This window comes from Triturus cristatus, chromosome 1_1 (assembly GCF_964204655.1).
Source record: "Triturus cristatus chromosome 1_1, aTriCri1.1, whole genome shotgun sequence".
In the NCBI taxonomy this organism is placed as follows: Eukaryota; Metazoa; Chordata; class Amphibia; order Caudata; family Salamandridae; genus Triturus; species Triturus cristatus.
In genome coordinates this window covers 954303832-954327793 of record NC_140579.1, presented here as the reverse complement: position 1 = coordinate 954327793, position 23962 = coordinate 954303832, and the positions used below count along the sequence as shown (strand labels likewise).

General features: G+C 48.3%; 1 protein-coding gene across 2 annotated transcripts in view; it reads left to right on the top strand.

Annotated features, from left to right (window-relative positions):
* LOC146871367 (transmembrane protein 98) overlaps positions 1–23962 on the top strand; it is a 1189076-nt gene that overhangs the window by 760122 nt on the left and 404992 nt on the right. The window contains exon 2 of one of the 2 annotated variants that reach the window (XM_085650844.1): positions 23864–23935. The exons of the other annotated variant lie outside the window; for it this stretch is intronic. The gene's annotated coding sequence lies outside the window, so the exon portion shown is untranslated. The remainder of the gene's footprint in view (positions 1–23863; positions 23936–23962) is intronic. 2 annotated transcript variants of the gene reach the window in all.

Genomic DNA, 23962 nt, shown 5'->3' with positions numbered 1-23962 from the left:
CTAGGCTACCTCGCACACTTTCTGATTGCAACCCCCTATCCCTGACGCTGTGCATCCCCTGCACTACATCCCGCGCATTCACCTGGCGTCTCCGCACAGAAGCTCTCCTTGACCCTCTCTACATCTACTACCATTCGAGATGCAATTACCCATTATTTTACTGACAATCAGGGATCAGTGGATAATGCACTGACCCTCTGGGAGGCCTTTAAGGCCACCATTCGAGGCACATGTATTAGCACTTCCGCTGGTATCCTACAGGATTTGCGAGGACAGCTTAGCAAGCTAGAAACCAAGATACACGAGCTCGAACGGGAGTACGAATCTTCTTGTGCCCAAACTCTAGCATCCATTAAAGAGACCATGCTGGAGTACACCAAGCTAGCTGAGCGGGTGACCAAGTATATCTCTCGGCGACATGTGGCCCGTGCGTATTGAGAGGGTGGGTGACCGGGGCAGCATCTCGCTCGTAAGATCAAGGATCGTATGACCCGTCATACTGTTACCAAAATCACTGACGTGGACGGGCAGGACCACTATACTACCACGGATATTGTGGAACAATTCCGGCTCACATACGAGGCACAGTACATGACACAGGGGGAAACGCCAACTGCTGATCTTGATGACTACCTTTCCGACATAGCCATCGCGTGGTTGTCAGATGGGCAGCGGGAGTTTCGAAGTCAGCCGATTACTATTGAGGATGTACAGGCAGCTATTAAAGCCCTCCCGAATAATAAAGCAATAGGCCCAGATGGCTTCCCCAGTGAATTTTATAAAGAGTACGTGGAAGAGCTCTTGCCCCATATGCTAGAAATGTACGCCAAAGCATATGACACTGGTACACTGCCGCCCACGCTACGGGAAGCTCTGATCATCACTCTGCTCAAGTAAGACAAGCCGCCTCACTCCTGTGACTCATATCGACCGCTCTCACTCATAAATACTGACGCCAAGATATTGGCCAAAATATTGGCCACTAGACTCCAACCATTAATGCAAGGATTGGTCCTCCCGGGCCAATCTGGCTTCATCCCCACTCGCTTTACATCTCAGAATTTACGGGCTCTGTTTGCTACATTTCACATACTTGACCCTGGACTACAGGCTGCAGCTGTAATGCTGGATGCTACCAAAGCGTTCAACTCAATAGAGTGGAGTTATCTGTTTTATATACTTCACCGTATGGGCTTTCAACCCATGTTCATCAACTGGATCACACTGCTGTACACTAACCCCACGGCACATGTGAGGGTGGAGGGCACTACATCTGAATCTATCCACATCTCCAGGGGGACAAGACAGGGTTGCCCTCTGTCTCCTCTACTATTTGCACTCACTGTTGAACCTATTGCTTGTATCATTAGGCAATGACATTGTGACGCGGCCCTTCGCTTCACCCACCGCCCACTTAGCATCTCCTTATATGCAGATGACATGTTATTATTTATACGAGAGCCCCGCACATATCTAGCATCTTTACTGCGTGAATTTATCCGGTTTGGTTTGTTCTCCGGCCTGCAGATAAACTGGTCCAAATCAGTGATAGTTCCGCTCACAGAATGCACCTCGCCTCATGACCTGGAGTATCCATTGGAATGGTCGCTAGACCCTGTGAAATACTTGGGGATATGGGTGCACAGAGACCCTGACACGGTGATACGTGAAAATTACGGTCCCGCATGCGTCAAACTGGAACAACAGGTGGAACGCTGGGTGGGACTCCCGCTGTCTTTGGCTGATCGTATTGCGTTAATCAAAATGGTAGTACTGCCTCAATTTTTATATTTATTCAGTAACATACCGATCCCACTGACCCGACACTTTTTCACTACTGTGCACACTTTGCTCATTAAGCTCATCTTGGGAGGAAAACAGGCCCGTGTGGCGTGGAACATGCTTATCATGGACTACCAACATAGGCGCTTTAGCGTTCCGGACTTGCACTTGTATTATTTATGCGCGCACGCACAATATGTACACTATTGGATCAGTGCCCATGAATTTGTCCCACACGTAGCGGTGGAAGATGGGGATGCCCACCCTGTCCCCTTCGGATCCATGCTGACACACGTTAAGAGGCAGACCATTCACACGGAGATTAACACACTTGACGCCACTATCCAAGCATGGCAGACATTGGGACGCATGGCCGATAAGCTACCACTTTACTCTCCTCTCTTGCCCATCACCTTCTATTCAAATCTGTCAGTGACACATGAGACAGGTGCCCTGCGTGTCTTTCAGCAGATAGGACTGGTAAAGATGCATGACCTATTCCCGGACTGCATTTTTCCATCACATGATGATCTTGACTATATACATGTTCTGCTTTCATAGGTTGAAAAAAGCGCTACAAACCCATTACCACACCTTCCCTGTTGAACCCACTACATTACAATCACTTCACACCCTACTCACCAGCCCATCAAGGCGCCACCTTCTCACTAAGCTCTATCATGCCGCGAGGCAAGAAAAGCCACGACCTCTAAACCGCAGCTTAGAATCCTGGAATGCCCGATTAGATCCGCCCTTAACGCAATCTGTCTGGGAATATTGTTGCAAGCTCACGGGGGCACTCACTTCAAATGGGAATCTCCGAATCATTCATTATAAATATTTGCACCAAGTGTATCATACACCCAGTAGGTTATTTAAACACGGTCTGCGGACACTGACCCATGTAAGCGATGTGGTGCGGCTGGTGCTGACTTTTGACACCTGTCCTGGGAATGTCCCAAGATTGCACGGTTTTGGATGGAGGTAATCTGCATATTATCCAAAATTGTGGCGCTGGATCTACAATTCTCCCCACACGCTTGTCTACTGGGACTGGTGCCCTTTGTTAAGGGGGTTACGGGGAAACTAGTGAAGGTGGCACTATTAATGAATGGCCAAAAGACGAGTGGCAATGACTTGGGAGAGCACAGCAGTACCAACTACTGCGAGGTGGCTCCATGACCTGGCGAGTTGCAGAGACAGGTTGGTTCTATATGCGGAGGAACTTCCATTCTCATCTAGACCTACGGACATCTGGGAACCGTTCTTACAATACTTGCGGTCTGTATCAACCGATGAGACCCGAGCCACATATACGCCTTAACTGTTTAATGTACTTAATCCAATGCATGATACTCTGTTTGTTGCAGCAATACCACAAGATGCAGTACTGTTTTTTCCGCACCCACGGCCCTGTGGGATTGTTCTATTTGTTCGCTTTATGTAAGGCTCATTGAGGATTCCTGCATATATTGTGTATGTTCTTTTATATTCTCAACAAACAAAAATTTAAAAATAACAACAACAAAAAACAAGATATACCGCACTTACGGTCTACTCGTGAATGAGGGTTTTTTAAGATGTTGAGAACCCAAGACCCTGGTTATAAACAGGACAAGTAATTCATTCCCCAGTGATTACATACATACAAAGACCTACACAACACAGGACCAGAATACCCAAACAGTTGCATACACTTTCACCAACCCACCAGACTCCTATGCTCTGCCTCACTCTCATTTTCCTACATTGCACCTAAGACATGGAACAACCTCCCTCAACACATCTGAGCCTCCTCCTCTCTTCTCGAGTTCTGCAAGAAGCAGAAGACCTGGCTCTTCATATGAGCACCACACACCCACATATCTGCTCAAGCGCCTAGATAGCCTCTCAGTTTGTTAGTGCACTATACAAATCGACATATTATTACATAACATACCATAGCATACAATAGCATAGCATACCATACCATACATAGCATAGCATAGTCATCGCCGTCCTTATCACCATTACATACCCCATTTACTAAGACTCCCAGTGCAGGGGGCACTAGGAACGTGGTTGCCAATTACGGGCCCCCTGCTATGGGAAACTGTCTTCTCAAATGGTGTAGGTGATGAAAGATCTACTCTTACAGGTTCTCCTGTCATGTTTGTTTTCTCTAACGTGGTTCCTGCCATGGACATGGGATCTGGTTCAGAGGAAAACTTTAATTCAGCTGGCTGCTACAGACGTAGTTCGGTTAGGGTGATTTAACCCATATTTACAAAGAATGATTACATCCAGTGGTAGTATAAAAGAACAAAAGTAAGCATTGTGTGAACCCTCAACTTTTGATTGCAGTGTACACTACAAAGGCATTTGAACATACTTTTTGAATTCTTCTCAATATTTGTCTTTCCATAGATTCAGTGAGCAACATAATTATCCAACTATTATATTAAATGTGGATGCAAATGGAATGTATGACCAATATTTTAAGACGGCAAGGGTAGATAACACAGCTTCCCACTTTCACTGTTGCTATTTGACCTGTTTCTAGAGCCTCCACCAGACTCCAGGCAACCGTATGATGACAATATTGACTTGAAACATAACAGGATGTGCAAGTATCTTATCTGAAATAAAGCACTCCTGTTTCCATTGAAATGGTGATGAAAACTTCAAACAATGTAATACATTTAACTAAGATTAAATGACTTTAAGAAAACATTGACTGGTTTTGCATCTAAGAGAAATTTGAAAGCAACTTTCGCATTTCTGAGTTAATTGCAAGCAAATAAAGGTTTGATATATTGTCTCCTTTTATTCTTCAGCTATTTGCAACTCTGAATAATAAATGGGCAACTCCCTTCTTTGTATAAATTATTTCATGTCAGGCTATTTGGTTCCATGACACTTGTAGTCCATATGTCTCCAAGGTGAATTAGAAACAGTCGACCTCTGCATGAAGAGTAGCTCTTAGTTTGAATTGCCCTTGTCTCTGTGTTGTCAAATTACAAATTTCTCAGCTTCCTGGTTGAAAAACAATGTTGATAGTCTAATTCAAACTGTAGTTGTTTTAGCATTATCTTGGGGATTTGTCTCATGTTATAAGAGTCTACTATTTTTAAAGCAAAATTCCAGTATCTACCACCAGACATGAAGAGTTAAGTTGTAGTTTAGTAGAGTTATTGCATTCAAGTTCTACCCTAATGTAATGTTGAAGAGAGTTCACCAGTGCCTGATGGGTAATTTTAGACATGTTAGTTGGGCTCAGTGCTTCATATGGATGCTTCTCGTGCCCTACTCCACACAGATGACCTCTATTTAGAGCCTTGCTCTCATCTCAAAGATTGACATCCATAACTTGCCCTCTATCTGATTGTGAGCGTTCGAAGCAGAAAAGTGACGCTTGAGGCTGTCAAACAGCAAAGGAATATTTGGCTCATAGGTCAAATGAAAGCATTCACACATTGTTTCCCTAAAGAAAAACTTGTGGTACAGAAGTGCAGACTTACCAATAATATATTAATACATCTAGCACTTAAAGCCTAAGACACTATTTACTGAGTTACTGCTATGGGCCTCTCAAGAAAATTATTATGCTGTTATTGTTTTTATTTATTAAATGTTTTTTTTCCCAGTACTAATTTCTTCAAGAGATGCATCTGTCTCTGGTGTCTGATTGTTTCTGAAGTCTATTGAGAGTCAATCATCAGCTTACATCTTCAGCTTGATTCCACACATCCTTGACTTAGATGAAAAGATACACAGATTGTAGGTCTGAAATTATATGGTAAACAGGAGGGACCCCGTCTGAATTTCAAAGCATACAGAGTGTGACTTTATAGCTGATCCTCCCTATGGAAGGCATTTAATAAATAAATAAAGCCATGTACTGGCTGTTCCTTTAGAAGGCCATACTTCTTGGGCAATTTATTAAACCTTCACTTGCCTACAATTCAATCAGAACTGCAAAACCTGCTTTTCTCATTGATGCTTAAACGGTGAATGTTGTATTTTTAAATCATGATGTGCAAGACCAGATCATTTTCCACTATGGAGGAGGATGGAAGAAATCATGTTTATTTGAGTGGAAGGATGTAGTACAGAGATGCCTAAATTGCTAACTAGGTTAATAAATAGTTTGAAAAACACTTGCCATTATGTTCTGTAATGCCATCACCTAAGTGGGCAGGCCATTGGCCATGCACCGAGATGATTTACTTTTTTTTTTAGAGAAGTCGTGGTCACTGTCCTATACTTGAGAGTAGACAAAACTGGTTTTATCATATTGCAGTCATTGAAATGCCCATCTGCAGTAGCGGCTGCTTCTCCAGGGGGTGGGGAGGGCACGCACACACCCACAAATAAAATAACATTTTAAAAAACACTTAGTAAAATCAACAGGACCTCCTCGCTGCAGACGTTCTCGTCGTGACTCTAGCTCAGCCACCAGGAAATTACCTTGACCAATCCTGGTGCTGCTTTCATGCAGCATGAGATCAGCACCCTTATTGGAGGGAATGGCCTCATATGGAGCTCCACAGCGCTATGGAGGCCTGCAATTGCTCTAACCCAGCTGTCATAAGACAGCTACCTTAGAGATGTTTAAAGTGCAAATGTGTGGTTGGCCGTCGCAAGATGGCCGGCCAAAGAGACATGAGCACTTTAAGCATTGCATAGACAGACCAACCTCCTCTCTGCTGCTGTCACTCAGCAGAACCTGCCCCATCCTGACGCTCTGTTCATGAGGGGCGGATGAAAAATAAAATGGTAATTAATTAGCATTTTATTTTTCATCTCTGGGGCATTTAAGTGGGGCGACACTTCTCCGCTCCAACAGAGGAGCTGCCTCTGCCCATGTGTTGCGTAAATGGAGACCTATACGTGTGGACTGAAAGTTGATTTCTTCTCAAACCTCAAACCAAAGCTTGAGTGGCATGCCTTTACATCCCTTATAGTAATAGTTATAAATGGTAGACTGTGTCTGGTCACATTTGAACAGCTGATGTTCTTTTTTACATTCCTGCTTGAGTTTTGCGCTTTGGGCACCACTTGTTTTAAGACGGTGCTTTCCAATCTTTTTAGAACCATAACCTAGTTTTTCAGAACAACAACTTTCACGACTCACCTAGCTTTAATAGACATTGGGCGGGTGATTTTTTCATGTAGTAGTAAACATGCTTTCAAAATGCATGTTATTACTCTTTACAATTGTTTGTTTTCCTCTCTAACAGCAATCATTTGTAGATGTCATGACCTTAACCACACTCTTCGATATATCTTTATCGGACTGTGGTCAAGACATTGATATGCCCATAAAAGTGGCAGAGGGTGAACTGCATTGGAGTTGGAACACTGTTGGGTGCTGGCCTGTGGCATCTCCTCACAAAAATCATAATGCTTCGGGTGTTGATACCATTGATTTTAGCAAATGTGAAAAACCACTTCAGCAGGAGATTATGGTGTAAGGCCTCATGATAGTTTTTGTGTTAAATCGAGGCCTAGTGGTGCATTTTGGACTCCATGTATGTACTGCAGTTTTATATAGTGCAAACACTGCCCAAGAGCGTTGGAGGGCTTTACATAAACACCAGATTACATTACATAAACTCATCTTATTTATTTTAAGCGATGGAGAGTAATTGATTTGCCCAGAGTTAATGTCGGGGTTCGAACCTGGTTCCCCAGATGCAAAGTCGGCAGCACTAGCCAATAGGCCACATTCATATTGCTCAATTGTGAGTGAAGGTCAATGCCAAGTAGGATGATTATGTATGATCACGTACAGTGAGCACATTCTCTCTTTAAAGGGTTTTGTGAGGTAAACTCACAGCAGTAAAAAATACTGAATGGTTCATCCATAGTCTTGCTTGGGAATACTATCAAGGATTTGTTTTACAACTGAGTTTACAGATAAAGTTCAAACCTTTGCACCAGTGGTGATAAAATAATTTCAGAGTGGGATCCTGACATCAATGTTACATCACTGAAGTCATAGGGATTGTGAAAAATTGTAGCTTCACACTAAGGGGCATATTCTCAACAATGTGTGATAACTACCTCAAGAGTAGCTTATCGCAACTCACCACATCGCAGTCCATCGCGGGAAAATAACACCTTCATAACGCGGCATTCCCAAGCCGGCGGCACCATGCGATAGTCCCACTATAAAGCGTCAAATGTCTGAGATGAAGTCAACGTGATGCCGCAAAAATGCGAAACACCAACGCAAAAAAAGCTGCGAAGAGGCCAAGCGCGATAAAAAAAATCAGGGAAAAGCAGCCACAGGCCTGCCAATCCCACGCATCATGTGGGAAAATGCACTATAAAAGGACTAAAAGAAAAAAAAACACACCAAAACCCAACCAAACTGTGTAGCACCATGGATGTACCCGGACCGAGTACAGAGGACAACCCGAACCCCACGGAGGACCAGCCAGGAACCCTGTGCACCTGGAAGGGTAAGGAGAAGAGGAAGACGGGGTTCAATCCGCAGGATGACCGAATCATTGTCAAGGAGGTGACAGAACACTACCAACAACTGTTCGTCATCTCCACTATGCCATTGGCAACACAAACGCAAATATGGCAGCCCATCGTCACCTATGTGAATGCAATCAGAGTGTCGAGGAGGTCAATGGAGGAGGTCAAGAGGCACTGGCATGAAGTGCACACCCTAACCAAGGAGAAACTCGCTGCCAACAGGAAGGCAGCAAAGGTGACTGGAGGTGGGACTCCTGCGCCACAGGAGGTGCTTGATGACCTGGAGGAAATGGTGGCCACAGTCATCAGTGCGGAGACGGTGCAAGGTGTTGGGGGTCTGGACGCAGCACGATATGACCTGACCCAACAGCAACAGGGTGAGTAACGACCAGGGCCTGGGGTGACAGAGGGAGATGGGCACAATGGCACACATGCACAATCATGCCCAGCACACTGAACACCCACAATGAGTGTGGAACATGTCCCTGATACCCTTGGCACACTGCAGCACACATACAAACACCAAGTAGGCCCCCTCCACAATGTGCACAAATGGGCCCCCCTCCATACCACCAATGCCACAACCTTTCCATGCACGTGCTGAAGCAAGAAAAGCAGCAGCTCTGTGAGCCACATGGACCATGCAACTGACACTGCATGGCAGATAGCATGGCTGCAGTCACAATACATGACATGGTGCATGAGATGACTTTGATGTGGCTGAGTGTGGACCACATCCGTAAAGGAGCAGGTCACACTCTGACACATCCACGTGCACCTACAACCCATGACGTCAAAAACACATCTGCAGACAAACAATGCACAAGAGTACAAAAATATGTCCAACAGCACAAATGACCCAAGTCACAAACATCAGAGCACCCGAAAAGCCCACAAATCAAAGGCAGATCGACTCATAGGGATGAGGTGCCGCCAAATCAGAGCTGCATGGCAGACTCGCCAACAATGCAGCATACACACATAGCAATCACAGCACATCAACATTGACGACAACGTGGTACAAAGTGCAACACACCACAGGACAGAGGACACAACTGCTGCCGATCGTGCGTAGAAACTGGCCAATCACATCTGGCATTGCATGACACAGTGAGATGATGATGTACGAGTACAACCTCACATCCGCCATGAAGTCAAAATGTCCACTGTCTCCCATCAAATAGGCAGCTCTTCCAAAAGAGTTACAATGTACATTGTCATGCAGTCTGTATGTAAACATGTACAATGGGCAACATACATGCAACACACTGTTAACCTGCATCTACCCTTTAAATTGCAGAGGGACGATCACCACCTCCTACAGAGCAGACCACAGATCTCTACAGTGATGATGAAGAGGACACCCTGTACTTCTGCTCAGACACCATCCAACTGCTCATGGACAGCCTTAGCATCCCACCCCCAGGAGCAGTGCAGCCCAGCTGCATCGCGCTGACCCCATCCCCTGCACAGCCCACACAGCTGGAAGCATACACCACCACGGCTGGCCCACAGGACCCACACGACTAACACTTTGAATTCCAACGCCGCGTGTTAGCGTGCCAGGAGGAGTTGGCTGACCAGCTGCGGGTGGGTTTCGACCTCGTGGCAGCCAATCTCGATGCCATACGTGGGTGTCTGAGTCCCATCAGGGACTACGTACAGTCCCTAACGGACACCCCCTGTCCGCACCATGCTCGCGGACAATCCTTGGCTGACCTCGCTGGGGCCATCACTCGGATACATGAACTGCCTAGTCAGACAAGCTCCAGTGATGACAGCACAGAGTTGGCACAGATGCGGAGGACAATGGAGACCATGGAGCAGACGCAGGCTGGGAGTAGGGCTGCCACGGCTGAACACCAGCGACATGTAGCTGGGATCTACCAGGCCTTGCAGATCCTCATCTTGCCATTGCTGCCACAGAGCCTGTACCAGATGACTGCTGCAGGAACTTCGACACACACATCTCCGCCCCCTGATGTGTCAGTGGCACACAGTGATGCAGCCATTACACCTCCGCTCCCTGATGTGTCAGTGGCACACAGTGATGTAGCCCTACCACCTTCACACCCTGATGTGTCAGTGGCCCACAATGATGCAGCCATAACACCACCACACACACCTGACACACTGGACACAGAAGACGTCTCAGAGGAGTAAGATGTGGCGTGCAATAACTGTGTGAGGAAGGAGGCAGTAGCACCATCCCGCCACATGGCCAGTCCCTGCATGGTTCAGCCCCATGCATCATGCCCTGGTACAACGCGTCCAACTGTCCCCCGGAACACTCTGCGACATTCCACTGGACCCCGACATCGACTGCCATATTTGCCCTTGTACCACAGACACAGCAATCCGGCTGAGGACTGTACTCTTCCTCTTCAGATCAACTTCGCATTCCCCCAAGGACTCTGGTTGGCCCACCACTGGGCAACCACTTAATGTTGGCTTGAACTGGACATGTACCCCTCCATCTCGGAGACTCCCCAGAATGTGAATAAAACATTCCACAGATGTGTCATGTTTATGTTCACCCACGTGTACAATTATGGATGAATGTAGGGACGTTGATTGCACTAAGAGGTACACCCTGGTAAATGTCAGCTATGCGCAAGTTTTATCCTGACCCACATGGCCAATTGGATTACTGTGAAGGTGTGAACTAGCTGTGGCCTCATTGCACATGCACAACAATCTTGCATCCCCCAATGTAGCCCCACGTCCATGTATCACATAGGGCTGTGTGTGTCAATGTCAGAATCGATAGCCCGCCTGAAGTAGTGTCCACCATCGCATGTGGCTATGGAACTCCTCTTTGCATGACGTACTCACACACATCAGTGTGTACACGGTCTGCTTCAATGGATCATATAGAACCACAAGGCACGTAGTTTGACACCATACTCACATTGCTGAAGACACGTAAGGGCACAGGTCTACCAGCAAGTATCCCAAACACAATGTGTGGCTCACAGAGGTGGAGCTGCCAATAGGGATTCACCACCTATGTACCACAGGCAGTCTGTCCCTCCCTGTGTACGGACAATGCTCATTGATACACACAATTTGTCAAAATAGTCAACACTCATCACAGTTTTACACTGGTGAAGTTGCGTAGGCTTTATTAGCATGTGCGTGTCAGTATGGGCAAATGATGGGCCCCAACAGGCAGACAAATGCTGAATACACTTACAGGCAGAATGGGAACGTGTCGAGGTGCATGGAATGGGGTGGCAAACATGTACACATATCCTTACGGTTGGCAACGGTCTCAGCCCACCTTGCCTTGCTGGTCGAGTCATGTGAAACGACGCTGTGCAACTCCGCCCATGGGGCTGCAGAACCTTGCACAGGTGTGTCGCAACACGTGTAGGTGCACGCATATGCATTCTGAGTCTGTGCAAATGCAGAATAGTCCACTGTTGTACTGGCTTATGGGACCAATCCTCCACAATGCAACACGGTGTTGGGACATGTGCTCTGGGTGTCAATCAGTTGTGTATGCAGGAAGGTAGTTACTCGTCCATGAATGCGAGCGCTGCTTCGTAGGCAATCAGTTCCAGAAATACATCGTTCTCAGATTCAAGGAACACGAGGGAGAGCCAATCCATTAACTGGTCTGGACAGATGTGCTCCGACCACGCATTTTCACCAATCTGCAGCACAGCCCAATAGGGGAGCGCCTGGATGTGGTCACTGCACACGATGACTTGTGCAATCTCACATCCACTGCATTGCACAGGCACCACATATCAAGGCATCCCATGCCCGGGTATCCCGGTTGCACTCCTGTTCGTGGGCCAACATGGGGGTGCACACACAAGTCATAATCCAGTTCAGCTACCATTGTGTTGGATAGGCAGACCTCCATGGGCCACTCAAATGTGCATGATCGACAGTGGAACCATGGCTGGACGCATGTGATGTATGCAAGCCGGAAACTCAGATGGTAACTCATTTGCAGAACTGCCATTGGCAGAGCTCCCAACAGGTGCAGCATTCATGCACAGTACAGTTCCACATGACAGGGGTTGTGCATGTGCCCGGGATTGCCTGCCATTGCGTTTGTTGGTCTCGTACCACCGGCACTCCTCAGACCGGCGACAGTTCTTTGGACGATATGCCACAGCTCGGAGTAATGAGTCGGAGTCGTATGTATGTTCAATGTTTTGACGTAGGTGTTGTCTCTTGTGCCGATGTGTTGGGGGCATGCCATTGAGGTGTAGCTCGAGCAGGGACAAGTGTGTGTGGGGTATGGACAAATCGCTCTTTCATTAGCGCAGTTCATGGGGAGGGAGTCGACAGAGTCTGGTATGGTATCTCACTCAGGGGATGCCGTGCGCATTGGAGACCAAGGTCAGATGTTCGGATGGCCTTCCGCCTTGTGTTTTGAGACAGAAGAGCTTTCATGGCTAATTTTCGTCTGACTTCTGCTTGCGTTTCCGAAATGTGATGTAGCCTTCGAGCTGGATGTGTTGCCAGGCCTCAGATTTTGGGTGAACCAATTGCGGGACACACGCAACAGTTGGCATGTATGTGCCAAGGGCACAATTGTCCTTGCGCTCCTTGTTTAGTCTCTCTCTCTCTCTTTCTCTTTCTTTCTCTGTCCTTTGATGAGTGCCTGACACACCTTCTTATCTGAGATATTGTTTTACAGGCTGTCACTTGCAGATTGTACAGGGATGACCTGTCATGACTCTACCAAATAGTTGTTTGTTGCGATATTTGATTGTGGTGTTTTGTTTGGACTTTCAATGGTGAAGGATTGAATCTGCTTTTTATGTACTCACATGGCTGTTAGTGGTTGTGTTTCTGCGCATCAGGCGATTGGTTTTGTGCATTGTTTCGTGATGTTGATGTGCATTCTCTTGGTCCGGGGAGGTGGGGGGTTGGCCGGGGTGTGGCTCTGGAGGTCAGGGGAATGGCTGTCCTGGGTGTGGTGGTGGGGGATGTTGTTTCCCTGTTGGGGCTCCGAGCTGCATTATCAGTGGCTCCATGGCATCTTTTGGTCTTCAGGTGTGGCTGTGGTCTGGGCTCCCTTTTCTGTTGCCAGTTGTCGTCCGACTTTGCACCAGGTCAGAGCAGGTGTTAGTCTCCTGCTGCTGTCGCGCCTTATTGCAAGTTTTGTGATCTTATCGCCGACGGGGCTGGTCGTTGAGAATGTTGAAGTGTGGTTTTGTCGCTGCTTATTGCGCGGAAACGCCTACTCTGCATCTCATTAGCGATAGTTGCCGGGGTCATCCATGGCGATATTTTTGGAGGTTGCTATCACAGGTAAACTGATGGTATCGGCAGTTTGCACCGGCTTGTGAATGGTGCGATGGAGTTATCGCAACTTTGGCTGCGCTAAGGTGCCATTAACTTGGCTATAGCTCCTTGGGAAGAAAACCTGGGAAGAAAACCTCCAGGACCGATAAAGTCTCCTGAGGCCCCGGAGGTTTTCGTCCCCGGTTTTTGGCTGGATTGTGGCTAATAAGAAATACCACGATTGTCCAGAATTGTTTAAATTCCGTGAATCCGCGAAGAGGATTGTCTTTAAGAAACTAAGAAGATATCGTTTTTTTTTTTTTTTTTGAAACCGTTTATTACAATCTCAAATAGTTACAAGTATGGGCCTACAACCGTCTGGCCGGCCGCTAGAGTAGCAGTAGCATATGACATACATACAGAAAAATCTCTTGGCGGTGCAAAAAGGGTAAATCAGGAGATATCAGTAGTGCAGGCCACATAACTCCAAACCAACAATACGGTTTCCTTTTGTCAAAACACAACAACACAAAAACAACCACACCCGCAAGGCAACCCGCAATCCCAAGTGACAGCACGCGCTCCTTAAGTGGGGAACCCCAACCAATCGCCAAACTCTGAAGAGGGGAATGAGAACAGATCAGGGACTGGGGAACCACGTGCCCATGGCCGGGGGAGGGGGTCGGCTAGGGGGACGGAGCTGGTGAAGCAGCCGGCAGCAGCGGCGGCTCGCAAATACCCCCGCGATAGGCGTTCCAGGGGCCCCAGATTTTCACCCACGCCCCAGGCTTACCCCTCGCAACATACACCACCTTTTCACGAAACATACACCAATCCATGTGTTCTTTCCAGGCCGACACCGCCGGAGGCCTCTGGGATCCCCACAATTGAGCAATGTCACGCTTAGCGATCATGTATCCCAGAGTCACCCACCGCGTCTGCGGAACCGAGTAGTCAGTTGGCTCCCACACATTCAGCAAGCATCTCCTCGCTTCAGGCAACAGCACGACACGCGTAACCACTCGCAGGACCTCATGCACACCACGCCAGAATCGCTCCACCTTTGGGCATTCCCACAGAATATGCAAGAAAGTTGCCAAAGCACCACAGCCACGCTTACACAGTCCATCCTCAGCTAAGCCCATACGTAGAAGCCTTGGCCCCGTCACATAGACCCGGTGGAGGATCTTAAGCTGGACGAAGCGAAGGCGAGCCGGGATGGCCACCTCCTTCGGAGAAGCCACTGCGGACATCCAGTCCTCGTCGTCCAACTCCAGCCCATCGGCAACCCAGGCCTCGCGGAGGCCAGTCAGCAGGCCCGATCGGTCGTTAATCAGTTTTTTGTATATAAGGGAGATTGTGCTGTCTGGGACATGGCCATCCAGCACTCTGTCCTCCAGGGGGGAAGACTCCGGAATGGACGCGACATCCGGGAAGACGGAGCCCAGCGCGTTGTGGACTTGTAAGTACCGGAAGTACTCACTGCCTTGCAACTGAAACTCCGTCTGCAGCATCTCGAAAGTTTTGAATCCCCCCCTCGTCCAGAGATCTCCCACTGTGCTGATGCCGATCGTGTCCCATTTCTCGAAGCCCTTCGAGGTCCACAAGGAGCCCAACCTCGCCGATGCATAGAGCGGTGACGCCCGGGTCAAACGGTCCTTCCACCCCATAGCTGCGTTAGCCGCGTGCCATACACGCACCATGACATGCGTCGGTCCCGTCAGGCGAGGGTCCGGCGCGCCAGAGTAAAGCGCCCGATTGTAGTCGCCACCGGGCAGGAGCATCTTGTCCATTTCAAATGCCGGGTTCAGGGCGGGCCCGTAAAGGCCATGATTAATCGCAGCTAGCTGGGAGGCCCAGTAATACCGTTTAATATCCGGGAGGGCAACCCCCCCATCGTACCACGGGAGCGTCAATTTAGCCAAGGCGATACGTGGCCTCCCGTCCCAGAACAGGCGACGCTGCAAACTCTCCACCTCTCGGAAGTAGCGCGCCGGAACCAAATCCATAGTGTTCTGGAGAGCGTACAGAAAGCGCGGCAACGACATCATTTTAAACAAGGCCGCTCGGCCAAGCGGCGAAAGCGGCAGACGCCGCCAACGCACCACGTCCTCTTTCAAGCGCTGGAGGGGGGGCAGCAAATTCCGCTCGTAGCGGGCCTCCGGGTCCAGAGTAATATATATACCCAGGTACCGAAACCCCTGGGAGGCGATCTGGATCGGACAGTCCCGTGGTAGGACCGGAGCCTCCCCGGCAAGCACATATACACAGGATTTCGCCCAGTTGATGACGAGGCCTGAGTTGCGACCGAATGAGCGCAAAACATCAACTAGGACGATCAGTGATTTACGCGGGGAGGCGAGATATAGAAGGATATCATCAGCGTAGAGGGACACACGGTCCTCATGCTCGGGGGTCCAACGGAGACCACGGATGGAAGGGTGCCACCGCAGCCACTCCGCCAGGGGCTCCAGGGCCAGTGCAAACAGGAGAGGCGACAGGGGGCAGCCCTGTCGCGTACCCCGTCCCAGTGCGAATGGGGCCGAAACTCGTCCATTCACCACCACCTGCGCCAATGGGCCGGAATACAACAATTTGACCCAGCTGATGAAGCCCGGTCCGAAGCCAAACTTCGCCAGCATCGCCCAAATGTATGGCCACTCAAGCGTATCAAACGCCATGGTGGCATCCAAGGACGCCAAGATGGCCGGTTCCCGCACGAACGGGACACGCGCGAGCACCCCGTGCAAGCGTCGCAGATTAAGGGCCGTGTTACGATGGGGTATGAAGCCGGACTGGTCTTGGTGGACCAAGTCGCCCACCACGCCGACCAGCCGGTTGGCCAGCACCTTGGCGAGGATTTTGGGCTCCGCATTCAAGAGCGAGATGGGCCTATAGGATGTGACCCGCTCACGGGGTCTCCCCTCCTTGTGGATCACCACGATCGTGGCCAGACGCTGGTCCGGCGGAAGGGAACCCCGCGAGCAGGCCGCCAGGAACATCGCGCGCAGGTGGGGCGCCAGCACATCCGGTCGCAGCTTGTACAGCTCGATAGGAATGCCATTGGGGCCCATGGCCTTGCCAGATGCGACCGAGCGGATAGCAAGGGCAATTTCGTCCGAGGTGGGAGGAGCGTCCAGCGAATCCCTGTCCTCCACCGAAAGGGAGGGCAGCGTGATGTCCCGAAGCAGGGCATGGGAATCCTCCTCCGAGCAGGGAGAAACCGGGGAATATACCTCGCGGAAATAATCCGCGAAGCAGGAGACAATGGCGTCCGGCTCGGTGACACATACACCATCCATCCTCTCGATCAACGGAACCACACGACTCGCTCTCTCCTTTTTATCCAACCACGCTATCAATTTACCAGCCTTATCACCCACATCATACAGTCGCCCCTGTTGCTCTCTACTGAGGCCCCTGGCCGCCTCCGTGACGAGGGCCCTATAGGCCGCCTGCTTGAGGTGTAAAACATGCAATGTGGCATCCGTCACCCCGCTCCCCAGGGCACCCTCTAGTTCAGTAATTTCGGCCTCCACCCGGGTTACCTCCTCCCGCTCGCGCCTCCGGGCATGGGAGATAAAGGAGAGGGCCTCCCCCCTAAGAACTACCTTAAAAGCCTCCCAAAGGGAGATGGCAGAAGGGACAGACCCCACATTCTCCTCAAAGTACCGCTGCAAGGATTTGATCAATTCGGCTCGAATAGTGGGGTCGCGCAGGTACCAGGCATTAATTGGGGCCACCCTGCCCTCCCCCCTCGGGAAGACATCCAGATGCAGCAGTAGTGGGGAGTGATCTGAAATACCCCGCGCCAAATGGCGCACCTCTCCCACCCTCCCAGCATAGGCCGCAGGAACAAGGATATAATCAAGCCGCGAGAGGCTACCATGGGCACCCGAGTGGAAGGTGTATTGCAGCTGAGCGGGATGCTTTAGTCGCCAGCAATCCACCAATCCTAGTGTATCTAAGAGGCCGGACAGCCACGCCTGTGCCCGGGGGAGGTCCCTGGGGGGATGACGATCCATAGACCCTGAAGCCACCGCATTAAAGTCCCCCCCAACTACCAGAAGCCCATCCGGGAGGTCAAGGAGGAGGCGCCCCAGGTCCGCAAACGTGGTAGATTGCAACCCCGGCGGAACGTACACTGATACAAAAACGACCACTCTGCCCTCCATTCTACCCACCAAGCCAGTGTAACGTCCCCTCTCATCATGGCGCACCTCATCAATCTCCAATGGGAGCGAGTTCTTAATCATGATGCCCACCCCCCGCGAGCCCGAGGTGAAGCCCGAATGGGCCACCAAGCGATAGCCTCTCCGATTCATGGCATGAAAGGAATTACCTATAAGGTGTGTCTCCTGCAGGAAGATCACATCTGGTGAAATTCGTTTCAGATACTGCAGGACCACACCACGCTTAATCCTATCCCCCAGTCCATTAACGTTCCATGATAACACAGTCAGGTCCCTACCCCCCATCATACATGAAAGCCATCAATCGTCCCCCAAAGAGCATCTCAAAAACGACAATACAGTAAAGGGTTCGCCTTGCGGTGCAAACAAACAACACTCCACCCCCACCCACCCATCCCAACAGAACTCCCCCCTCCCTGCACCCCTGCATGAGCCCAGACAGCCCCCCCAAAGTGCAGTGTGCCTGTCGCCCCATAGATGAAAAACTAACTAGTCCCCCAGAGGAGGAGGGAAAGCCCCCAACGGACCCCGTACGACCTCCATAGGAGGGGAACATACACGATCAGTGAATGGTAACCCAAATGTTGTCCAGAGCAAGGCCTACTATTCACCCCTCAGTTCTGATCCGGTGCGCCCTCCCCGCCAACCGCACCCCCCCCACCCCCCCGGCCCCGATCCCCAGGCAGAGTATCCAACCAGTCCCCAGCCGCCTCGGGACGGTCAAAAAAATGCGTGCGACCATCCACCTCCACCCTCAGCTTAGCTGGAAAAAGCATTGAGTACTTAAGGTTCATGTCCCGTAGGCGACGTTTAACTCCGAGAAAACTCAGTCTCTGCTTTTGGACCGTCGGAGTAAAGTCAGGGTAGAAATTCACGTCCATATTATCAAGCTTGACCGGTCCCTGTAGCCTGGAAGTCTGCAAGATAGCGTCTCTGTCCCGAAAGTTAAAAATCCGGGCAATGAGAGGCCGCGGCGGAGCTCCGACCTTAGGTCTTCCTCCGGGGACCCTGTGAGCACGTTCCACCGCAAAAAGTTTACTCAGCCCCCGGGGCTGGAGATGGGTGAGGATCAGGTCTTCCACAAACAAATCTGCCGCCTCCTCCTCCCGTCCCTCCGGCACCCCGACAATACGAACGTTGTTCCTCCGGGCCCGACCCTCGGCGTCCTCCAATCGACGGTCCATCATGGCGCTCGCCTGGCCAAGCCGGTGCACCTCCTTTCGAAGGGCCGCCACGTCTGTAGTGAGACTTAAGGTGGTGTGGGCCAGGGAATCGACCCGGTCATTTGTTTTAGACAAGTCGGCTCTCACCAGGCCCACCTCCACCAGGGCCGAGTCTATCTTCTGCGCCAGAGTATCAAAGCGCTGGTCCACCGAGGCCTTTATTTCGGCAATGGCGCCCATGACGTCCCGGAGGGTCAGATCCGCGGGCTGAGCAGACGCCTCAGCCGGGCCCGCGGGGGATGTACGCTGTGCCTCTGGGGATCCCTTCTGGAGGGTGTAGCGGTCCATACTGTTTGACTGATGTGCCGGGCCGCGGCGGGTCGATTTCACCTTGGCCCGGTCGCCATCTTGCTTTGTGGACATGTCGCACTCCCAAAGTCGTGCCAATCTCCTCGAAAGGGCCGATAAACCAGTTCACGGGTTCCGGGGGGGGGTTGACCACTGCACCGCAGGACAACTCACAGCCGGCGGGTCAGCTGGGCACAGGGGCAAGGCCACACCACCGCACCCCGCTCCGCAACCCTACCTCGCTTGAGGGCAAGGAGGGCGCAAGAGCGAAAGTGAAAGCGCGGGGTACGCGAGTCGCCCAGCCCTGCCCGCCGTTGTTGTTCGCTTTGTCCCCGGATCGCCCCACAACTCCAATCCGGGGGGCCGGCGCGGAGAGGGCCGCAATCTTCGATCGGTGCTCCCACCAGTGTCCGGGGTCCGATTCGAAAACGGAAAACGGGTGCCGCCTCAGCTCGGGTACACAGACACAGTCCCCTCGTCAAAGACAGGATATAATCAGGATTAATTCAGGAGGTCGCGGAGGTCCTCGGGAGCTTCGCACCTACGCGGCCATCTTGGTTGCGCGCTAGGCTCCTCCCGAAGATATCGTTTTTAAAAGAAGCACTGGGTATTAAATTAACGATCACGCCAGACGAAGCAAGCGCAATACAATTAGAAGCGGCAGGGAACGGCATCTCTTTACTGGATCATCAGTACTGGGATTCCCTTTATAATTTAAAGATTTATTCCCATATCCGAAAGGGATGCCCCATGCAGAGATTAGCTAATCCTCGTATTTGGGCCTGCAAGTAATGTGCACTGCAGTGGAAACTAGATGTGTATCCTGATATCATGACAGATTCATAAACCCACGTGATAGTGATTATATCTTGTCCTGAGGAAGGTGGTTTTTGAAACACAAGACATCCACCGAAACATGTCGACGCATACTATATAAAGGCACACTGTAGATTGTGGTGACATTTGTGAAGCTGCTAAAAATCTAATGTATAAGACTGTTTATGTCTCACAGATGATCTGGATCTAGTGTATGTGCCTTTTGATGATTAGAAAGTATCTTTTCTTGCAGTTTCTCCCTATGATCAATTGTGTAGATTGAATTATGTGTATGTTTTTATCTCTTTTTTAATGATGCATAATGATTTTTTGCTCATGAATATTTGAAGATTTTTAAATAAAATATTTTTAGACTGTGCATACATTTGGCCTTAAATTGTGTTATGTTCTGGTGATATTTTGTATGTGAAGAGTGGTCTGGCTCTGTTGTATAAATTATACCGAAAGGGGATCTGTTCTTGACTGCGGTCTATTTGGTTCCCTACTCCTTTGGTGGTTAAGGGGCCCCTCTCATTTGTTTTGTGAAAACTTTATAGTATACAAATGATAATGTGTAGGAATCGGGTTTCAGTGAATATTTATAATTTGTGCATCACCAAATAAAAGTATATTGATTTGTTTTGATCTTATTAAAATCTTTGATTCCATCAGACTCAAGAATTACAAAAAAGGGCTTTGTTTTTTCGTTCTTAACTGCTGATATATGAAGCATTATATGCACAGTAAATCTACAGGTTCTAGCAAGAGAAAAAAGGTTTACAGAGGTGTAGTTCGTAAAGCTTTCATGAAGCAATAACAGGATTATGGAGAGGATACTGGAGAAGGCAAAGACTCTCTTAAATGGTATTTGAGACAGAGCCGACTTAGAGAATACGCTAGGGAGAATTTAGGAAAATGGACTGCCTCATAAATTGTTAGATTAGATTTAGTGAATAGGGTAGGGAGGGTAAGAAAATAGACTTTGCAATGCAGTGTTATAGCTTAATCTATTGCTCCAAGCATAGAGAGTAGGTAGCTGCGCTTTGAGGTTCCTCCTCCAAGGAAAGTACAGCGCATACTTGATAACTGATCTGTTGACAGCCGGATGGGTTATTTTGACTTTATTTGCAGTTAGGCTAATCTCTCTTAATAGGAGATGGAACAAATTCTGACCAATATATTTCGGTGACCCTAAGACATGTTGCCAATGTCATAGCAATCATGCACACCTCCAGAGAACTATATGAAGTGGTTAAAAAAGATAGCATTTATATTGTAGGATAAATTGGCCAGATCTGTCTTTCATTAAGCTGCTAACATTGATTGTGTTGTGCGTGAACACTCATTGTGTATTGAAGTGAGCCTAAACAACCTTAATATAAGCCTCTTTAAGTACTGTAGCTAAGTATGCATGTCTGTACATATATATGTATGTATAGCATAAACCCCCCCAAAGACAGTTGGGTGCTGTGCAAAGTCAAAGACAAGTATGCAGTCAACAAATGATTTGAGAGGCAGCTGGTTTGTGACTGTGACTGCATCCTGATGTGGTGTTCTTTAAAGAGGTCCATCTTCATCTCTTTCCTGGAATGGAGCAAGGTTTTGGCACCTTTGTGGAGCAAGGTTTTGGCACCTTTGATTGGTATGGAGATAGTATTCCAGTTCCTGAGTGCACTAATGAAAATTAATTGAAGTGTGCTGCTGGCTTTACTGTTAGTCATGTGACAAGGCATTGAGGTGCTCCTCAAATAGAAGAATTAACGTCTGTGCCCAATAAATCAAGCAGTTGACTAAGATCAAATTTGTTGTCATTCATCAGCCTTTGGTTATTATTGATTATGGTGTCTTGCAAATACTGTTCAGTGATGAGAAACCAGCATCAATCCCACAATAATACTTCAGCGGCGTTTTACAACCTTTGCAGTGGTTGCAGGAGGGATCACAAGACTGGAAGGCAGTCAAAGAGGTGTGCTGTTATCTCAGTCATAGTATTATTAATCATTCGTGCAGAGAAAGCTCCCCTCAAATGCATGGCTGGTAAACTTGGATTCCAAGATGCCCACCACGTGTCCTGACGAGTAAACACACACACATGCATCGTGATGCGTGTGCAAGCATCAAGGTGTGCCTTGGCAATATTGATTTACTGTTCTAGCATTGCGTACGCCAGTGTTAAAATGATAAATTAAAATGATTAAAAAAAATAGAGCAAAGTGCAAAAACAGGAGGCACATAGCCTTGCAGTACCTGACAGCCGCTGGGTTGTCATTCATTTTTTTTTAAATTGAAAACACAGGGACCAGAATGGGTTTTGGGGTGGGGTAGTGAGCATGAGATAGGAGTGAAAACAAAGCATGTGGTGGAATGGGGAAGTAACACTAAAAAGTGCGAGAGAGCTAGGAAACATGCACTTCCATTGAGTGCTTAAAACAAATCGAAAAAAGAGTCCTCAAATATATTGTGGAAGGATACAAATCATTTAATCAGAATACTGTGAGACTGAAATGCTTCTGGGCGGGACAAACACAAGAATGGGGAGAAAAGTCATGAAATCAGGGTCAGGAAAATGAAACGGTCCACATAGCCATCAAATCATATACAAGGGGCTGAGTCGAAGCCCACTCGAACTAAATGTATTATAGTGTTGGCAGTAGATCTTGCACATGGCAGATGAAGCTGTCTGCAGCCCAGATCTAAAAATGAATTGGAGGAAGCTAATGTGGATTTTGTGAATTGATGAAGGAATTTTGTTATTGAGATAGATATGGTAGAATGAGGAGGAACGTGCAGCAATATTTATTATTTCTTTTTTTAATGGGTGTATATGATCTGTTTATCCTGTAAATGCTAATATTTTAGAACTCCTCAACATATGCATCACATCCTCAGCAGCTCACTTGAATTGAAATGAAAATGTATTTATAAAGCACTTTCTAGCCCTGACGAGGCGTTGAAGCAATTACAGAATATTTTGTCTTTCCTTAAAATCTGCTATATACATCTAGTCACTCATCCAATATAAGCACATTATTGTTTATGTGTAGACAAAGTAGATTCAAATATGAAGTAAAATGCTTTAAGTTTACTATATATAAATGCAGAGGAGTAGTTACATGCGTGCACAGATTTCTGGCTTTCAAACATTTGTTAGTGAATAGAGCTATTTCGGAATAAACCTCCTATCATGTAAAACGTTGTGATAACTTTTATGTTTTAGAGGAAAACTTGGGAATTGATGTGGCTGGCATTATAAGAAAATGTCGCATATATAGACGACGATAACCCTATTGCACTGCAATTCCTGATAACCATTAGTTCCCAGATCCTGTAATATTGTCTGTTGGACAACTCAGATTATGATAAAAGACTAGAATGACTAGCTAAAGACATATCTCGTCTAGTTATCCTAGGGGCACCCCAAGCACGCCACAGTGAGGCCATCTTAAGATCCTAAACAGCCTTCTTTTGATTGGAACAATTCTAAAAACAAACCCTACATATTATTTCAAATTGTTAATTAACCACACTCACTGGCCTGTTGCTGAAAAGGGTCAAGTGTTTTGAAAGAGTAGGAATTGTGTTGCATATTTCTGCAATGAAGAGGATGTTATCTGCTTTGCTAGCATTATTCAGCTATGTTTAGGCCTTAGCTGTTCCTGGCTGTACCTGTAATGTCTGCTCTAATTTCATGGCCTGTTTACATTCCCTCCTGCCTTCCCTTGAGTGTTAGTAGTAGTTAGGAGTTCCTTGTCCATTTAATTTTGATGCATTTTCCAATGTTGAGCTAATCATTTTCTTTTTTTCTATTTTGCATTGTACTTTGGTCCCTGCACCTGCCAGAACTGCCAACTCTTCTAGCTACTTGCGGTTCTGTCTTCCTGTGTAGCCGCAGCAGTGTTAATCTAGGTCTCTGTAAGTAGTCTGTTTTCTTTCTCTGTG